The following is a 19,601-nucleotide window of genomic DNA, read 5'->3' as shown; positions in this document are numbered from 1 at the left end:
CAATGCCTTTGTAATTTCCTATTATTATTTGGATTATGTCAGTTGTACACAGTCAAAACTCCAGATACACCACAGCTATTGTCCATTACAAGATGTAAACCAAACATGAAGAATATACTGAGGACCTGAGAGATAGCATAGCAGTTAAGGCACTTTTCTGCAAAGCTAAGGAAGTCAACTACAATAAGCAGTAAGCAACTTGCCTTTGACACACAGGGAGAAGGAAAGGACTTATGGAACCCAGGCAATAGAGTCAGTCATCTTCTGATACTCATTGTCCCCATTACCACTGTAAATGGATATGTGCAAAAATACAGACCTGGAAATCAAATGAGTAATAAGCTTCACATACCCCAAATGATTACACTACCAGGCTGGCAGCTGCAAGCTGCTAAGTGCTTTAATGATAGTGGTGAGTGAGGCGAATTAGAATGGAAAGGAAGGTAAAAGAAGGTTGCTATCCATTATAGCTGAGGGCCTCTGCATAGATGGAGTCTCCCATTCATCTCATTAGCTTCTTTAACTTCTTTTTTATAGGTTTTCCTCAAGAAAGAAGCTATAGAAGACACGTGGAGGAAGTTACCTGTCTTTATATGTGCATTCTTGACACTATAAGGGCAGGACTATGGTAGCCATAAAAGGTGCTTCACCCACAAGAGACTGCTGGTCAAGGATCACTGGCTGAACTCTGAAATCCATTGCTGAACTACCCTGAGATCATGCTTTCCTTAGGCTATATCCAGCCAATGACTGAGACTAGTAGGGATCCTAAAAACTTCTACATATGACTCCTATATATAACAATATAATAAATAAACAGAGCAGCAGATAAGGAAAATGAGCAAGTAGTTATCAGAAAAGAAAAACAGAAAATATGAAAAACTGTTCCATCACTACCAACCAAAATTTTCCAACTGAGACATTCTGTCCTTCCATAATTATGAAACCAATACAGAATAGAGGTAATTATACTGAGAAAGAGGACAAGTGGTATTAATTTAGAAATCTCTCATGTTGGCAAGTGTGAGGATATAGGAATTTGTATACATGGTAGTATAAATAAATTCAGTTACTACTGAGAACACAATGACAAAACTGTGTACAAAGCACCTGATCAAAGAATTATGTTACATTATTGTGTTTTCAAATATTTTTCATTTCCCTTCCCTACTTCCCCTGTGCACCCCCCCCAACTCATCCTCCTTTCTTTTTTCATACTAAACGTTTCCTTGTGTCCACCTTGACCCTTTTCATCCCACCTTGTTTATCTCTTGTGGTCTTAAATGTATTTCAAAAAGATATAAATATTAAGAAAATTGGAAAAAGGAAAACAAATTTACAAAGGCCCCATGACTGGTAAATGTCATTAAAGTTTGTAAAATCAGGGGTATAAAGCTGTGAGCTAGCCTGTTTAACTAGAAATTCTAGTTACATCTCCTTGCATTCAAGTAACATCATGATTTATTAAAGTTAGCCATACTTTTTTAAAAAAAGACAACTAATTCCCAAGTTAGTCCTTCAACCATGGCTAAGTAGAGTATAATGAAAAAATATCTAGGAGTGAGAAGCAGAAAGCTATTCAAAACTAAGGAGTATGGACATAAACATTTTCCAGAAAGGCTGAAGACACAGGGAGGACCTTGAAAGATCCCCATAGGCAATGTCACTGCCATTCCCAGCACAAGGCAGATAGTAAAGAATTAGAAACTGAATTATAGAATAAATGACCTAGTATCTATTCTCTCAGGGGCAGGAAGCCATGACTGCTCTTCGTGGTCCCAGGATGGTATGATATCTACTAGTTCAGAGGTAAATGCATGCTTCATCCTTGTCCATGGAAGGAATAATGAACATACTGGGTCATCATCTGACACCATAAATAAAAACATAAAAAGCAAACAAGTAAATAAATAGCCACCACATCTGTTTTCTAGCCAAACAGGTTTGACCTTCATATCTCTTTGTTTTCAACCTCCCCTATGCATATATTAATGGGAAATCTAAGCTACAGATGGGAACTTCTATTTTTCCAAGTTTCTCAAGATGATCAGAAAACAAGAAGATGGAAGATGGAAGGTGAACTTTCTAAATCCATTGCACCAGATACTTTACTCTAAGCATACAGCCTTGAGCCCCTTTTCAGAATATGGAAAGTTGTAGTGTTCTAGATGCTAAGTGATTGGGCCGGATATTTCCTACAGGATGTTAAACAACCCCAGCCTATTAGCACTCCCCAGTCACCAGGATGAGCAGACTGCACAAACACTCTTCAGAAAGACAGAACATCTCCATGGGTAGTGAGGGTCCTCTTTCCTTGGGGAATTCCAGCATATTTGCATATGGATAACCAGAGCAACACTGTAAGGCATAGAGAAACATTTGAGACACTGATTGTAGATCAATAGAGGAATAAAACAGAGCACCAAATACAGCTGTATAACTTTCAACAATTAAAATGAATGAACCATCTACATATATCCATAAGAATCATTCTCAAATGGACATCATTTTGTGAAGGAAGAGAAACACAGATTTGGCCAGGTGTGTTAGCATATTCCTTTAATCCTAGTACTTGGGAGGCAGAGGTAGGAGGAGTGCCATGAATTTGAGGCCAGCCTGACAATACATAGTGAATTCCAGGTCAGCCTGGGCTAGAGTGAGACGCTACCTCAAAAAAAAGAGTTTTTATAATATTTAATAATTTTGTAGCTAAAGCTTCAGGATATTTTGATAAGTCTTTTGAACCAGTTTAAGTCCCATTTCCAGAACTAAAAGACATCTCATCAGATTGTTTGTTTATTCCTTTATAGGTCTGTCAACATCCATGACAAACCTAGAGTTTACAAGATAACAGAATGCATAACAACATCAGCATACACAAAATATGATGTTTGGAAATATACATTGAAATAATTGGCTGAGGCCACTTGAGGCTAGAGGTAGCAAGTCCATGGGATATGGCTACTTCAAAGTCTGCCTCATCTTCCTCAGAGCCTAGAAGTTCAATACTGCAAGCGTCTTTAACCCATTTGGCTCACAATCCTTCAGAGATGAGCAGGGTTCTCACTGGACCCTTACCTTATTCTGTAAAAATACTTTTCCTTAATGGAGCATTGGTGTTCAGGCTAATATCTCTGGAATTTATCATGATGAAATACTCTACAAAGGTAGTCACCAAGTCCAACCCATTTTTGTATACTGTTATTCTCAGAACATTAAGCAAAATCATGATATACACATATGTCATTGTCTTCATTGGAATTCAAATATCACTGCTATGGCCCCTCATTGGTTGCTATTCAAATCCCTGGATCCTTGTCATAGTCTTAATTATAAGAGGACAGAATGTGCAAGAATGAAAACTGTTGGGGAATAGATTATTCACATAAGAAGCATTTTTGTTGTTGGTGGTGGTGTTTGTTTTCCTCATAAGAAGGAGGACCTGAGCCCCAGGGAAGCAAAAAAAAAAGGAAAGTCTCTGTAAGTCTGAAAATATCCATAGTCTCACTTGTTAAAATCCCAAATCAATTTGTTTGAGATTAACACACAAGGAAGTTTTGCCTAAACAATGAGCAAAAAGAACCACAACTTCCATCAAGCCTGTTTTAAAACAAAAATCTTAAAAGGAAAAAGTGGAAGAAAACCACATTATTTTACTGCTCTGCAAAGAATTCAGAAAATCTATGTATACATAATGGAGCCTCTTAAAGCACCCAGAAGCACACACAGGCTGGAACTCAATAGCAATACTGCAGCCATCACTGTTGATCCCTATTTCTTTCCAGTGCTTTATTTTAGTGATTCTTGCTCATGAATCAAATGTTTTCTTCCTCTAAACTGCATCATGTGCCTGTCCGAAGCTCTGTTTAGATTTTCTCTCTGGGGCATCAATTGTGTGAAGCCCACTAAGTTGAAAGTCCTTCAGTATTTGCTCTTTCTGACACCTGGGAGGAAGCACACTGCAGACCATTTTTTATTCTAGCTGTTAAATGCTAGAAAGTCAGGTAAAGACTGAGAGCTCAAGGTCTGGCCACATTAAGCTTGGGTTGCATAGTGCTGCACACTTTGGTTTTCCTTTGTGAAACACGGACACTAGCTTAGATTTAGGAACACCTTATACTTAAGAAGAGCAAAAATTTCTCCATCCTCAAAGTATTCATTCACCAGACGAAACTTAAAACACACACACACACACACACACACACACACACACACACGGCACTTTTTCTGAGATACTGTTCAAAAGAAAGAGTGGAATTTTCTTATGTTTACAAGAGCAGAATGCAATCATTCTGCCAGTAGAATACTGTTGTGAGAAAAGGGCTTGGGGTAGTCAGTTCAGTTCATCATTTTGTGAAAATGCTATAGGGAATGTAACAACAGTGGGGATTTGGCTTTGATGTGGTGAAACATTTATCCTATAATCCAAAATGTAGAAACTCAAATAACAAGAGTTTTCTCCAAGCCTCATAAAATGGTAATTGGAAAAGAGAAAACTGGTCTGCTAGAAAGAGCCTGTGCTTTATGTAGCAGAGAAGCAGCAATCAATATGGGTTTGGCCGCTTTCTGGATGTAGAACCCTGTGGAATTATTTTCCCCTCTTTGGGCCTCAGTTGTCTCATAGGCAGTATGTGATTAGTACTACTTGATGTTCAAGATTATGATGACATTTGTTAAAAATCTATTCCATATGCAGGTGCTGCAGAGATGGCCCAGGGAGTAAAGCACTTATGGACCTGAGTTTGGATCCCTAGGACCCACATTAAAAATAAATAAATAAATAAATAAATAAATAAACGATGGTGTGGGCCTTGCCTGTATTCCTTGTGTTCTTTGATAACCAAATAAGGGAATCTGTCAGGCTCAATATCTAGTCTAGCCAAACTGATGAACTCTAGATTCAATAAGCAAGCCTGACTCAAAAATTTAGGTGGAGTGTTACTGAGGAGGACACTTGATGCCAACCTCTGGCCTCTATTTGTGTGACTCCTACACACATGTATGTATGTATCCACACATACACATGCCAGAAATAAAACTGCTGTATGGGTCTAATTTTGGCTATAGAGATATCTATCATCTATCTATCTATTTATCTATCTATCTATCTATCTATCTATCTATCTATCTATCTATCTATTTATCTATCATTTATCTAATCTATCTATCATATATGTGTATATATGAAAGACAAAATTTGCTCTGAAAGGTATAGTGGTAGGTATTCTGAAACATTAAAGAAATCCAGAGCTTTTCTGAGGACAGAATATTTGTATGGATTGATGTATTAAATGTGTTTGGGCTTAATTCATTTATTTGCTTAATACAAACTTGTTCACCAGGATCTCTATACCTAGCTGAAAACAATCTGGTGGATAATCTATTCTCCCAGTCCATATATTACTGCAAATATTTGGGAAATGTTTGCCAAGAATTTTGGATAAGAACAAAATATAACCTACAGGTTTATTTTAGTAAAAATTACAATTATGGCATAAATGTATGCCAAACTCATATATTTTGGAGGCAGCATGCTAAGATAATTAAAATTTACTCAAGTTATTTTATAAGCATAAAAAAATTAAGCAAGTCTACTATAATGATTGGAGGAAAATAAAACCTTACCCCCTAATGGGTGGAGCCCTGAAGCTAAGCTCAGTTCCAGACAATTAAGCACTTACAGACTGAAGAAGAAAAATTTAGAAACTCATTACTTCTTATTAGTAAAACCAAAGGGATATTTTATGCCATAATGAGGAACCTGCCCCAGTCTTACAGCCAGATAGCTTTAAGGCTCAGTCCCAAACTCCTTGAAGTTATAGGGACATTCTCATTGTTACCTCCAAGGTAAACATCTCCAAAGCTTTGCTCTGTTCACAGGTTCCCATTAATGAAAAGCCATTTTCTCCCAGAGTCATTTGAACTGGGCTTTCTTAAACAATAGCATCTGCTCTGAAACTGTCTCAGTAACCCACACTTTCATAATAGTTACTCTTTCCCAGGGGCATCAAATCCTAGATCAGCTGATATTTCTTCAATTACATATCCCTGAAAGGAAAGGTTGGGCAATGAACCGCCTACCTGCCAATGCTGTTTGTGTTGAACCCTTTATTAATTTCCCATTGGAGCCCTATGAAACTCCTTAGAGTTGTAAATTTCATGCTTACATGAATAGTTTCCTCTTTCCTAATTTTCTATGCCTATTCACCTGCCTCCTTTTTTTTTTTTTTTTTTTTTGAGAGCTCATGCTGACATTTTAGCTTTGTTTCCATTCATAGCTTGATTAGAGTGGCATGGAATAAATTTGATTTTTGTCTCAGTTTTCCTTACACATTAAGACTGTCACCCCTTCTTAGTGTGTGTTCAGTCAGCATCCCTTAGGTCTCCACTTCTAATTGTGTGGGCGATGTATCCTCCAGTGCCTTTTAGCCTTAGGTTACTGAAGAATGGGAAGCTCTTTTCCCTGAGAGGGTTGCGTTGCAATGATGGGCAATGAAATGCGTGAGCTCAGCCCAGACTCAAACAACTTCTGAGAGCTAAAATAAAAAGAGAACTTCATAGTGTTCCTTTATCTAACAGAGTGGAACAATCATTCTTAATAAAGTTTACTTTGTCAGAATTATTCACAGTCTTAATGAAACATCAGAAACTTAGATCAACATAATACTCTGGATTATATAACTGTCCTAGGAGCCAATTGTATGAACTTCATAGTGAATGTAAACCCATGGGCTAGCTGAATAACCTTTATATGAACTTTCTTTTTTTCATTTATAAAATGAGGATAATAATTCCTATTAAACTCTGTTTCAGAATTGCTGTGGGAATCAAATAAAAATGTGTTAACAAGAGGATTGAACTGTGAAAAGCCTAACAAAATGGCAACTCAATAAGACTATTAGATCCTGAAATTTGTCATGTTAAAAAGAAAATATATATAACTAAAGAATGAAGTTTTCCTTTAGGAGAATTAATTACTCTTCAATCAGATAGGAAAGTACATATTGTTAATGAGTGAGAAAGATGCAAGGACTTGAACTCTATGTCAGAGAGGAGTACATTTGAAATTCACTGACTAGGCTTATGACCATGAGAGAGATGTTTAGTTTCTTAACAGCTTCAGACTTTTTATCCATAAAATTAAGATAAAGTGATTATGTGTAGATTGAGTACCCCTTTTCTGAAATGCTTAGGAGAAAATTTTTTTCACATATTGGGATTTTCAAGAGTGTAGAATATTTGCATGTACATAATGAGAAATGTATGGCTTGACACTCAAGTCTCAACACTACATTCATTTATGTTTCAGAATATATATATGGTAATTTTATACATTACATTTAATAATGTGTGCACAAAGTAAAGTTTTGTCACATGTATTTTACTCTTGTGTTGTCAACATGGTATGCAAATGTTTTTAGTTTGAAACATTTCTGATTTCAGGCTAGATATTTTTAAGCTTTACTTCATGTGACAACGATAACTAAGACTATTGTCTTAATGTTTTCATTTCTCAAAAATTTATATGTTTTAATGCAACTCCATAGTGGTAATCATGTGACAAAATCTTTAGAGCAAAGCTATCATGAGTGGGGTTAGTCTTTCTTCAAAAGGTCTGAGGTAGCTTGTTCAGTCCTTTGCCTATGTGAGCATAAAGAAAAGGCATTATTATAAGGAAAGGGTCATTATCCGACAAGGAGGAGGTTGATGCCTGAGTCTTCTATGTTCTTGTCACCAGAACTCACCACAACAGTAATTTGCTACTGTTTATATACATTACTCAACCTAAGCTAGTTTGTTATAGTGGCTTGAATGTACTGGTTAAGTAATTTTATACATACAGTGCACAAATAATGGTTCTGAATGGATATGCCATTTGGCCATGTGAGACTATATACTATCCTTTAAAATAGTAAACTTTAAGAGAAACAGATTAATCTCTCAAATGTTTCTAATTACTTATTTCCTAAGACATTAGCTATGCCATTGTTAGGATTCAGCCTGTTGTTCACTGCTTCTGTGAATCACTGCCTGCCTACAGTTAGAATCTGCATATTTGTTTTAGACATTGAAAGTAAAATCTTTGATTTAAATTAAATTAAATTAAATTAAATAACTTAATTTTTGTTTAAGAATCTTAGGAGCATTTTAAAACAAATGTACTACATTATCATTTGACTTTTAAAGGTTTTATAGACCACTATTTAAGCTTAAGGGAAAATCTAGTTATAATTTACATATTGGACTGAATCCAAGTGCTCTCTTCAAATCCATGACAACATAAACCTCAGAGAAATATGGCCATATTTGGAAACAAAGTATTTACAGATATAAATAAGTATCTCAAAATTTAAAAAAAAAACTTAGATTTTAGTTTGGGTCTAAATATAAAGCCTGAGTTTTAATTTTTGTTAACATGTGCTAATTCTACAAAGTAGAATTCTATTAAGACATTTACATACATACATACATACATACAATGTACCTTGGTTATGTTCTTCCCCCATTTTACTTTTTCTTATCTTCCACTCTATCTCCTTCCTCTTCCACATCACATCACTAACAGATTCCTTAATTCCATATTTCACTTTTATAACTTCTTTTTATGTTATTACTGTCCACATATGGGAAAAAATAAGTAGTACATCTTTTGGGGAACTAGCATATTTAATTTAACATGTCCACCAGTTACATGCATTTTTCTGCAAACATAATTATATTTTTATTTATGACTAAGTAAAAACACCATGGTGAATCAGTATGTTGGAACAAGCCATAAATTCAGAACTTGGGATTTAAGGCAGGGAGAGTTCCATGAGTTCAAGGTTGAACTGAGCTACATAGCAAGACCTTATTCTAAAAACAAAAACCAAAATTCCTGTCACTTACAGAAGAACACAATGAAGACAGCATGTTTAGAGAGAATTGAGGCAGAAAATGCAGTTGCTACAAACTGAGGAGAGTCAGAAACTATAAAAGTTAGAAGAGATAACAAGTTCATTCCTAGGGTTACTAATTTTTGTTCTTTAGGACTGTACACTAGTAGCTTTAAAGCATATTATTGTAGGGAGCCAATGCAAACGCCATTACAAGATGGCGCTGGCTTCCTGCCAGTCTTGAGGTAAACATTTCCTTATTTAGGCAACGCCTTGGCGCCAACCTCGCTTGAGGTTGCGCATGCGCTTGACGTACCTTCTCCCAAGCCTATCCCGTGGCTCCTGTGGGCGGGTGAGCTTTGGCAGCCAATCAGTAGATGCCCCGTAGTGCTCGGCCCTATAAAAGCAGCTGTAATCCTACCCTCCTTGCCCCTCGCCATTCCTGTTAACCAAGAGGCTCTCCAATAAAGTGTGATCAAGAAGGATCTTCATTTGCTGGTCTTTTCCTGCTGGTCAGGGGGTTCGCCGCAAAGTGGTGCCAAAACCCGGGAACGCCGGGTGTTTTGTGGTCACCGGGCGAGGGGCCGAAGAGGATCCAGAACTTGACACACGGAGAGGAAGACGTCGGAGAGGAAGACGTCGGTAAGTCATCCCCAGTCATAATGTTTTTTTACTTAGATCCCTACCTGATCCTTGTTATTTTCATTCCTGTGTGGTTTATTGTCCTTGTCGTTTGCTGTGAGCGCAACATGGGCAACTCAGAGGACAGAATTGGTAAGGGTACACTGCCGTTTTGGCGGCTGATTCACTCTTGCTTAAGTAAAGAAAACCACATGGAACTTATTAGAAGGGGACGGGAAGTTCTTGCAAGGCATCAGGATAGCCTTTCTGAGTCAGATTCAAATGGGGAGTCAAAAACTAGGCCTAGAAAAAGAAAAAAAATAAAAAAGAAGGGATTAAACAAAGATAAAAGTTTAAAAGATGAGCTCAGAGAAACAGGTGAAATCTATAATTGCCCCCCCCCCTTAGGGGGAAAGAGGAGCCTTTAACAGGCTCTATCCTCCCATTGAGGAGCTTACACATGCAAATGTACTTGACACAGATGAGGAGGCTAGCTCCGATTCTGCAGAGGAGGAAGAAAAGAAATTATTTAAAGGGGAAGAGGAAAGACTAAAGGAGGCCACCGCCTGTTATAGAAAAGAGCGATATAGGTCCCCGCCTAGACGCCCATTACTGACAAAGGGGCCTCAAGGCCAAGGGTGTGGTCCTTTACAGTCCCTAGAGCCTTCCGCACCCCCACCCTATAACTCCCCTGGGGAAACATGCCGCTTCATTAAAACAAAAACCTGGTCACGGCTGGCCTCCGCTTTTCCCGTGTTTGAGGATCCAGTAACTCAACAAAGGAGACATGAACCATTTCCCTATAAACAACTAAAGGATTTGGTTCAGGCTGTCAAGGATTTTGGACCAGGTGCAGATTATTCCGTTGCGTTGTTGCACAGGATTATTACAGCAGGGCTCGGAGCCTATAGTAAGAATGTTTAGACCCGATTCCCCTCAAATTGTTGAATGCCTAATTGTTTTGGAGGCCTTTCAGACATTCTCTATTTCTTTTAACTTGTTTACGGATTCCTTATATGTGGCTAATGCGGTTGCTGGCCTAGAGACTGCTGCTTCTGTTCGCTCTGCTAGTCTGGTGTCTAATATTCTTTTACAACTTCAGTCTTTAATTTTGCAGTGAACTTGACCTTTCTATGTCTTAGATAATAAATAAAAAGGACCGGATCTTGTTATAATAAGATCCAGGGGAGCTGTTTGTGTTTTTCCACAGGAACAGGATTCTCCTCATTGGGTTCCAGCCTGGCTGGTGAGGACAGTCAAGCGATCTCCAGAGGAGGGTCCAGAAGACAGTAAGGTCCATCAGGGTGGAGATGATAAAGGTCTTGTGGATAATCTTCCTCCTGTGCCTGAAATCCATTAAAGGAGAGCCACGTTGGGGTATTCTGTCAACCTTTCCCAAACCTATGCTGGTGCATCATTCTGCCACGGTCTTCCCTCGCTTCTTTACAACTCCATTTTCAAAGTGGATTTTATGTGGAACAAATGGCAGCTGCACGGACTTTACACCCTTTGTACTGTTACAAGGAGGACTTGTAGCTTGCAATAATGTGCCTGGGACCCTCCATACAGAGAATCAAGTGGAAGAGGGTGTTAATGACATTGGACATGGCTGTGAGAGGAATACTTCCTTTGCCCCTGCGCCGGCGTGTGTTCATCCACAGTTTCTGTTCGTTCTTAGTATGCTATGGTCCTTAGGGTGCCCCGGTGGGTCCCCGTGCCTGTAGAGGCCCCCAGCACGCTATTGCTATTCAGACAAAAAAGAGATTTTGGTATCATGGCAGCGGTGATAGCGGCTGTGGCCGCAATAGCAGCTGCTGCCACAGCAGCCGGTGTGGCCATGGCCACTTCGGTACAGACTGCTGAAACTTTGAATAGTTTGGCCTCCTCCACTACCGTGGCCCTGGAGACTCAGACAGCCCTAAATTCCCATCTAAAGAGTGTTCTCTTATTTTAAGGAATGGGTAGGAGTGGGAATGTTCCTGGTGTGCTGCTTGGGAGGATGCGTACTTTGCCTCTGGTTGGTTTGCCGCTTGCGAGCCCAGACCAGGAGGGACAAGGTGGTCATTTCTCAAGCGCTCGCTGCCTTGGAAAGTGGTTCCTCCCCCCAAATTTGGCTGTCAGCTTTAAAAGGCAAATAGCTCCCCTGGCCCTTGCACCCTCAGGGTCTCAGAGTACCCATTGCATGAGGATGGGCAGGGATCTGGTAGCTTTCGTTTGACTGCCGCCTTTGCACTCTCAGGGGATCTGTCCCATTGCACTGAGGAAGGGGAGGTTGAACTTCTTCCCTTGATCGGTCAACACATCATGAGGTGCGGACCTGATTGGGAAGGTGGCTATTTTTCCTGAGCTATGCCATAAGTTAATAAAAAAGGGGGAACTGTAGGGAGCCAATGCAAACGCCATTACAAGATGGCGCTGGCTTCCTGCCAGTCTTGAGGTAAACATTTCCTTATTTAGGCAACACCTTGGCGCCAACCTTGCTTGAGGTTGCGCATGCGCTTGACGTACCTTCTCCCAAGCCTATCCCGTGGCTCCTGTGGGCGGGTGAGCTTTGGCAGCCAATCAGTAGATGCCCCGTAGTGCTTGGCCCTATAAAAGCAGCTGTAATCCTACCCTCCTCGCCCCTCGCCATCAGCTTTCCTGTTAACCAAGAGGCTCTCCAATAAAGTGTGATCAAGAAGGATCTTCGTTTGCTGGTCGTTCTTTTCCTGCTGGTCAGGGGGTTCGCCGCATATTATTTACTTTTTAAAGAGAGAGAGACAATTAGCACACCTGGGCCTCAGCCACTGTAATAGAAGTCCAGACACTTGTGCCTCCTAGTGAACATGTGCAAACTTGCACGTGCCTCACCTTTGTGTGTCTGGCTTATGTGGACTGCTAAGCCATTTCTCCAGCCCAGAACGTATTATTTTATTTCCACATATTTGTATGTTTTGAAAGCCTCCTCCTATTATTTTACATCAGTGCAGTTTGATGATACACTTTACATCAATTCTAACCTTTGAATTGTATTACAATTTTATACATTTTAGAGAGCATGCTTTACTCTCACTTTGTTTTCTTTTGCTTGGAATTTAGAGAGCTTATATTCATTTATTTTTCAGATATTCTATCTGTCCCTTCTTATTTTTATGTCTTCCATTCTAAGTGTGTTGCTATATATACTTCATGACAATACAGTGCATCTTAAGAATGTGCTCATTCACATGTTTATTATTTTTTTTTTTACCAAATTAGCTATATTCAAGTTCACACACCTTTCTACAATTCCAAATCTACTATTAAAAATATCTCTTTAAGGCAGTAAGAGAGAGAGAGAGAGTGGGCGGGCCAGGGCCTCCAGCCACGGCAAATGAACTCCAGACGCATGTGCCCCCTTGTGCATCTGGCTTATGTGGGTCCTGGGAAATCAAGCCTCAAATCGGGGTCCTTAGGCTTCACAGACAAGCACCTAACCATTAAGCCATCTCTACAGCCTGAGTTGTTTTTTTATTACTATAAGAGTATATTCCTTTATTGATTTTTTGTTCATACATGTTTTAACTCTCAATAATAAAAATTAAATAAATTTAATTCCTTAATCAAAAAAAAATCTCTTTATTTAATAGTCCATTATGAAAATTTTCTCAGGATATTTTCGTTTGTTATTAGATTACTCACCTTTTTCTACTTAGTTCATTTTTTAAATTTTATTTTTATTTATTTATTTATTTATTTATTTATTTATTTAATGGAGAAAGAGAGAGAGAATGGGCAGGCCAAGGTCTCAAGCCACTGCAAATGAACTCCAGATGTATGCATCCCCTTGTGCATGTGGCTAATGTGGGTCCCGGTGAGTTGAACCTGGATCCATTGGCTTTTTAGGCAAATGCATTAACTGCTAAGTCATCCCTCCAGGCTCTTGGTTCATTTTTGATAATTTTAGTTGCATTATTGACATTCTGTCTTTGAGGAGACACCTATCCCATACTTTAACATAAGTTATAACTTATTCTTTAAACATTGCAAATCTTATTTGGATTATTTGATGATTAAATGGGTTTCCTTGGAGATATTCTTTTTTGTTTGTTTGTTTGTTTGTTTTGAGGTCTGCTCTCACACATTCACTATGTAGTCTCTGGTTGGCCTTAAACTCACAGTGATTCTCATACCTCTGCCTCCTGAGTGCTGAGATTAAAGGTATGGCCACCACGCCAGGCTTTCTTGGAGATATTTTCTTCTTAATATTTCCCCCACTGTGCATGGGACACATTTGCTTATGCCACTGCTATCTTGTGGATTCTTTTAGTATAAAACTGGACATTTTAAAGCATTTAGGAGACAGAGGTAGGAAGATCATTGAGTTCTGGGCCAGCCTGCGACTACATAGTAAATTCCAGGTCAGCCTGGGCTAGAGTGAGACACTACCTTGAGCCCCCTCTCCCCCAAAACAGCATACATTTTACATATAATGTTTCAATTCTTAAAACAAGATTCCAGATTCCAACCTCCAATGTTTGTTGTTGTTACTTATTTTTATTTATTTATTTTTATTATTTTACATAAGGATAAATTTGTAGGCACTATGCTAAGTGAAATGAACAAAATGGAGAAAGATAATGCTACACTAATTCACTTCCATGAAGATCATTAAATTACAAAATTCAGAAAGAGAACAGATTGTTGCTCTTACTGCTCATTGCTTATTGTGGTAGTTTGAGTGGATGGCACCCAATATATTCAAGATGTTATTAAATTTTGTAATTTAGATCTGTAGCCAACTGCCTAGAGGGTGTGTCACTGTGGGTGGACCCTAGGATCCAGTCCTAAGGTTTGGGGGTGGATTTGGAATGCCAGTCAAAAACTAAGCAAAGTGCTTGAGCTTTGCCTGGAGCTCCTAAAGTGTGCTTGCTTTGATTTTGATGGTGGTTTTTCTCTGTGCATGGATCTGTGAAAACAGACAAGCTTCTTCTGCCGTTATGAAACTTCTCCTACTTCAATAACTCTCTTCTCTTCCTCCCCTAACTGTGCCTGGTCTGGAAGTTCATCCCAGCAACCTGAGGCTGTATACGGCACTTATTAACTCCTGATCTAATTATGTGAAACCACTGTCTCTTATCATATTCTTCTGCTCCAGTCACTATTTGGTTATGAGTGATCAATCACTGATTCTACAAGGACTGTAGTCAATATGCTATACTTAGAAGTGTTTTAGCTTTCTCTGAGTGGTTTCATTGATGAATCGTACTGTACTGAATACAGAGCTAGAGAGATTATGACCTTGCCTGAGTATGCACTTGCTCTTTGTCAAGAGTCTTTCAAAATCATCCAGAGTTGAAATTTAGGATTTTTAGTTTGTGTTTGTTTGTTTGTGCACTTACCTTGGCTGAGACATTCTAAAAGTCTTGTAGTTTTTCAGAAATATATCATTATTTTCATAGGTTCCTGTGAACATTACCTTCCAATTAATTTTTCTTTTTTGGTTTTCATTTGATCCCTCTATATTCAGTGTAACCTAGATAACAACTGATGAATAACCTTCTCATAATAAGCAAGGTATGAGGGCTAGAATGATAGATTAGCAGTTAAGCTCTTGCCTGTGAAGCCTAAGGACCCAGATTCAATTCTTCAGTACCCATGTAAGCCAGAAGCACATGGTGGTACATGCATGTGTTGTTTGTTTGCAGTGGCTAAAGGTTCTGGTGTGGCCATTTTCTCTCTAAATATATCTATATCTATCTATATCTATATATATATCTATGGTTTGAATCAAGTCAAAGGCAGTTCTAATCGAGGTATTTTTTGGGGAGGGGCTCTCAGTAAAGCTAGTAAATGACTTGTTTGTAGGAAGGGACGTTTTAAGATTTCTTTGCCCAGTCTCACACGCTTTCTGTGCTTACTCATCAACTTGAATATATGGCTATAGTAGTTGAAGTGTTCTTAACTTTTAAAGCCACCATGAACATGAGAGGTTGGTGACAATAGAGCAGGTTAAAATACCATAAATCTTGATCATCATAAAATGCAGTCATTGTTTAAAAAAAATCTTTAGATTGTTGCATGTTGTTAATTTGTAGAATACTGAAAAGTTGATTTTGACATTTTTTGTACTGATCTATTTATTTTGCCCATATTCTTAAAGCTTTGTTGAAGAAGAAGGTTTTATAAGTCCTTATTCTATTCTACACCTGCTGTTGTCACAGAGGATAGTTACTTTTGTATCCATTCTCTCATTTCTATTGTCATGGTGAATACTGACTTCTCTATGAGATGTAGGTGTACACATTTCTTCATTGATTGCAATGAAAAGTCCCATTAGCTTAAGAAGGAAGATAACTTTTAAAAGAGATATGGAATATTTTAGAGTCATGAGGATAGCTGAAAAAACAGTTATAAGGTATTGATGAGTAGAGTGCCCAGAAGAGAGATATAGGGTAAACAACTAGAGAGGAGAGGACTAACATAGAGACACTTGTCTAGAAATTGAACTTTTATAATACTTTAAAAATATTGAAATAAATAGCACACCATTTAGATAAATGAACATGTGGCAAATAATGGTTATAAAAAGTATAAAGCCACCCTGCTTTATAGCTATCTTTTCATCGCTGGTACAAAATACCCCCCCCCCATCACCTAATGGTATGAAAGGATTTAGTTTTTCTTTAAGTATTGAGAAATTTCATCATAGCATGGAAAAACACATGGTAGATCAGAGGCTGGGCATCATACCTTGTCAAAGGAGCTGGAAGGTAGCAGGAAGTTTGAGCTAGCTCTGACAAAGGGAAGATGGGCTGTAATACCTCAAAGCCTGTGCCCAGCAACACACCTCTTCAAGCAAGGCACCACCTCCCAAATTCTCATCAGTGTGGACCAAGAATTCAAACCACATGAGGCTATGAGGAAGGGCATCTCATTCAAACCACCACAAAACACTACAAGTCCAAACAATGTGTGAAATCTTATAGCATCTGTGCATCCATGGAACATGTACTAGCCCGTTGGTCTTTGCAGGGAATCACCATAATAGCTGAGCCATCTCTTCAGCCCTCATCAGTAGCTTCTTATCAGGTGCTTTGTCCCAGCAACAAGAAAGCAACCAATAGACCAACGGGCATTTATACCAGCATCCTGTACCAAGATGAACTCTTTCCAACTACTTATGTGGTCCTTTTAATTCTTAAAATAAAATTCTCTTTCCTTTCACCTCTTCATTTTTATAAATTTTAAATTGTATTCCATTAAAGGATAGCATTTTCTTGCTCATACTCATTTTCTCTTAGAACATTGTGATTTTCCCCTATATGTTGCATCTATAATTTATTTTGTGTATTCATTTTGAATCCTACTCCCCACAATACAAAAATTGACTTTTTTTCCAGCACTCTAGACAGTTTTTAAAATGGCACTACTTCCAAAAGTATTATTTAAAAAATAAGTAAATGAATGGATCTACTTTTAAATCCAGGTCTACATAAAAGTTCTTTATTAAAGACTATTCAATGTCAATAGGATTGAAAACACAAATATACTGATAAGTTAGTGAACAAGAAACAGTTTTAAAATCAATTAAAATATAATTTCTTATTTTATGTTATTTTATGAGTTGTGAGTACTCAATAATAAAAATAACATTGACAGACTTGTATTTTTATTTATTTATTTATTTATTTTTACAAAGAGAGAGGAGAGATAGAGGTATGCCAGGGCCTTACGTACTGTGATTGAAATACAGACGCTTGTGCTATCTAGTGTGCAGGTGATCCCACATTAGACAGACTTACATTATATACCCAAATGAGATTATTTATCTTGACAAGCCATCATTTTTGGATATTGTGCTCCCTGAAATGATATAATTGCTCAATTTTCCTTTCTAATACTAAAGTAAATTACCAAGACAAAAAGGAATAGTGTGATTTTTCTTATTTCATATTGGATTTCAGTCTAAAAATATGAATCCTTCAGCTCAGATTGTGAATAGCCCTCTACCATCATCAGTACATTTTCTCAATATTATCACCTCCTAACACAATCTTCATTCACAAATATTCATAGATATCTGGAATTTATAAAGACATGAGAACCCAAAACAGCATTATGAAAGAGAATGCAAATAATAGAGAAATAAACAAGGACCCCGAGAGAAACAAATCAGTAAGCAGAAGCAATTTTACACAAAAATTTTCTCAAAAACAACCAAATAGTTTCAAATGGAACAAGTTATACAATAAATGTATATAACCTCATGTATATGAATGTAATCTGTAATTACTTATGTACTATATGATTTCATAATGTATTATTTATGGAATTTAAACTTATATTTAATACATGGCTCAAAGTTTAAAAATATGGATAAATTGAATTTCAAAATGGATACAAAAATGAAAATATTTATCTTTAAAATGTAGCTATAATCAGCACACAGTATATATAGAAACAATAAATCAAAGCCCAGAAAGAAGAGAGGAAAATGTTTTGATTTAGAGAGTATATATAGACTACTCTTCATGCTAGTTACAGAATGAGAAAACAGGAACAATGGAAATGTGGGCTTAGTTACAGAAAATCATTGTCAATTGGAAATATTAGAACAAAATCAATGGAAAATCTAGACATTCATTCATATCATTTCACAACTTGAATGTTAGACAGAACATAATAAAAACTTTCTAAAGGAAGAAAATTTGTGTGAGACTATTGTTACAATTATTTTTGAAAAAAGCCTTCTTATCATAGATGCTAAATCTAAACTCTAGCATGGTGCCTCATACCTCTGACCCCAGAATTCAAGAAGCTGATAAAACCGAGTTAATGCAAGTTTGAACCAGATTGGTCTACATTGTAAATTACAGGACACTATTGGTGGCTTTTAATTTTAAGTTTTTCTTTGCAGCACGGACTTCATTTTTACCTAAGTACATATGTTAGTTCTTTCTATCATTTGTATGATATCAGATTAATAATTTAATTTAAAATTAAATGTTATATCCTAATTTAGTTATGATTATTAGGCTAGCATTAATAAAGAATGCTCTAAAATTTAAACCTATATTCAAAGAAAAAAGAATGAGCTCTAGAGATATATTTTAAAATGTCAATGCTAAAAACTTTCCCAATAATGATCTCTCAAGCTTATGAGGGCAAGAGAAGGTGGGGTTGTAAAACATTGGTCTATGCCAATATCTCATAGCTAATGGTATCTTAAAAGTACATGAGTTTTAACAAACTTTAAAAAATAGCATTGCAGAAAATAGTTGTTTTCATGTTGCAGTAGATATTTTTTCATTTTCTGTCTTCTAACTATGCTTTCTACTTAAAGCTACCAAGGTTTCACAAGATCAGGTCTTTGATGTTTATCTCCCCCAAAGCCTCAGTCGCTTCCCTTGTATGCCATGAAGTCAATGCTTCCAGTATTTCCACTGTGGCATGGTTGTATGTAACAGATAGATGTCTATAAAGAAATAAACCAATGGAACTAAAGTGCAATCTGTGTAAAAACTGAAAACTAATTAGCTATAGGAATGGCCCACTTCTGGCATCCTTACAGAGAACTCCTAGAGGGTAGGACAATGTATGTCAAGGCACCATTGTTCCTCTGGGTTCCTAAACATTCTCATTGAAACAAGAAATTGGAATAGAGCTGATGTTAAGTCATTAGAGTATTTGCACATGTAATTTTTATCCTTAATGTAGAAAAATGATCTCAAGACTTCCTTGAGAATATAGGTATAGTTTCTTTAACATCTGAAAATAATGTGCTCTGGGTACATTTAAACAGGTTTTAGACTTGAAAGTTCTTAGACTGAATTGTTAGCAATGGCCAGACACACATGGGAACCTCAGTGTTACCTGACCTACTTTTCTGATGTTAACTGAGAAACCAGAAATAAAGGTAAGTCCCATTAAATACCAGTCACCAATTAATTATTGCTTCTATTTGGTATAACCTTCTCTTTTTAAAATTTTTTTTTTAATTTTTTATTTATTTATTTGAGAGCGACAGACACAGAGGGAAAGACATAGAGGGAGAGAGAGAGAATGGGCACGCCAGGGCTTCCAGCCTCTGCAAACGAACTCCAGACGTGTGCGCCCCCTTGTGCATCTGGCTAACATGGGACC

This window comes from Jaculus jaculus, chromosome 5 (assembly GCF_020740685.1).
Source record: "Jaculus jaculus isolate mJacJac1 chromosome 5, mJacJac1.mat.Y.cur, whole genome shotgun sequence".
Taxonomy (NCBI): domain Eukaryota; kingdom Metazoa; phylum Chordata; class Mammalia; order Rodentia; family Dipodidae; genus Jaculus; species Jaculus jaculus.
Note: the sequence above shows the minus strand (reverse complement) of the source record.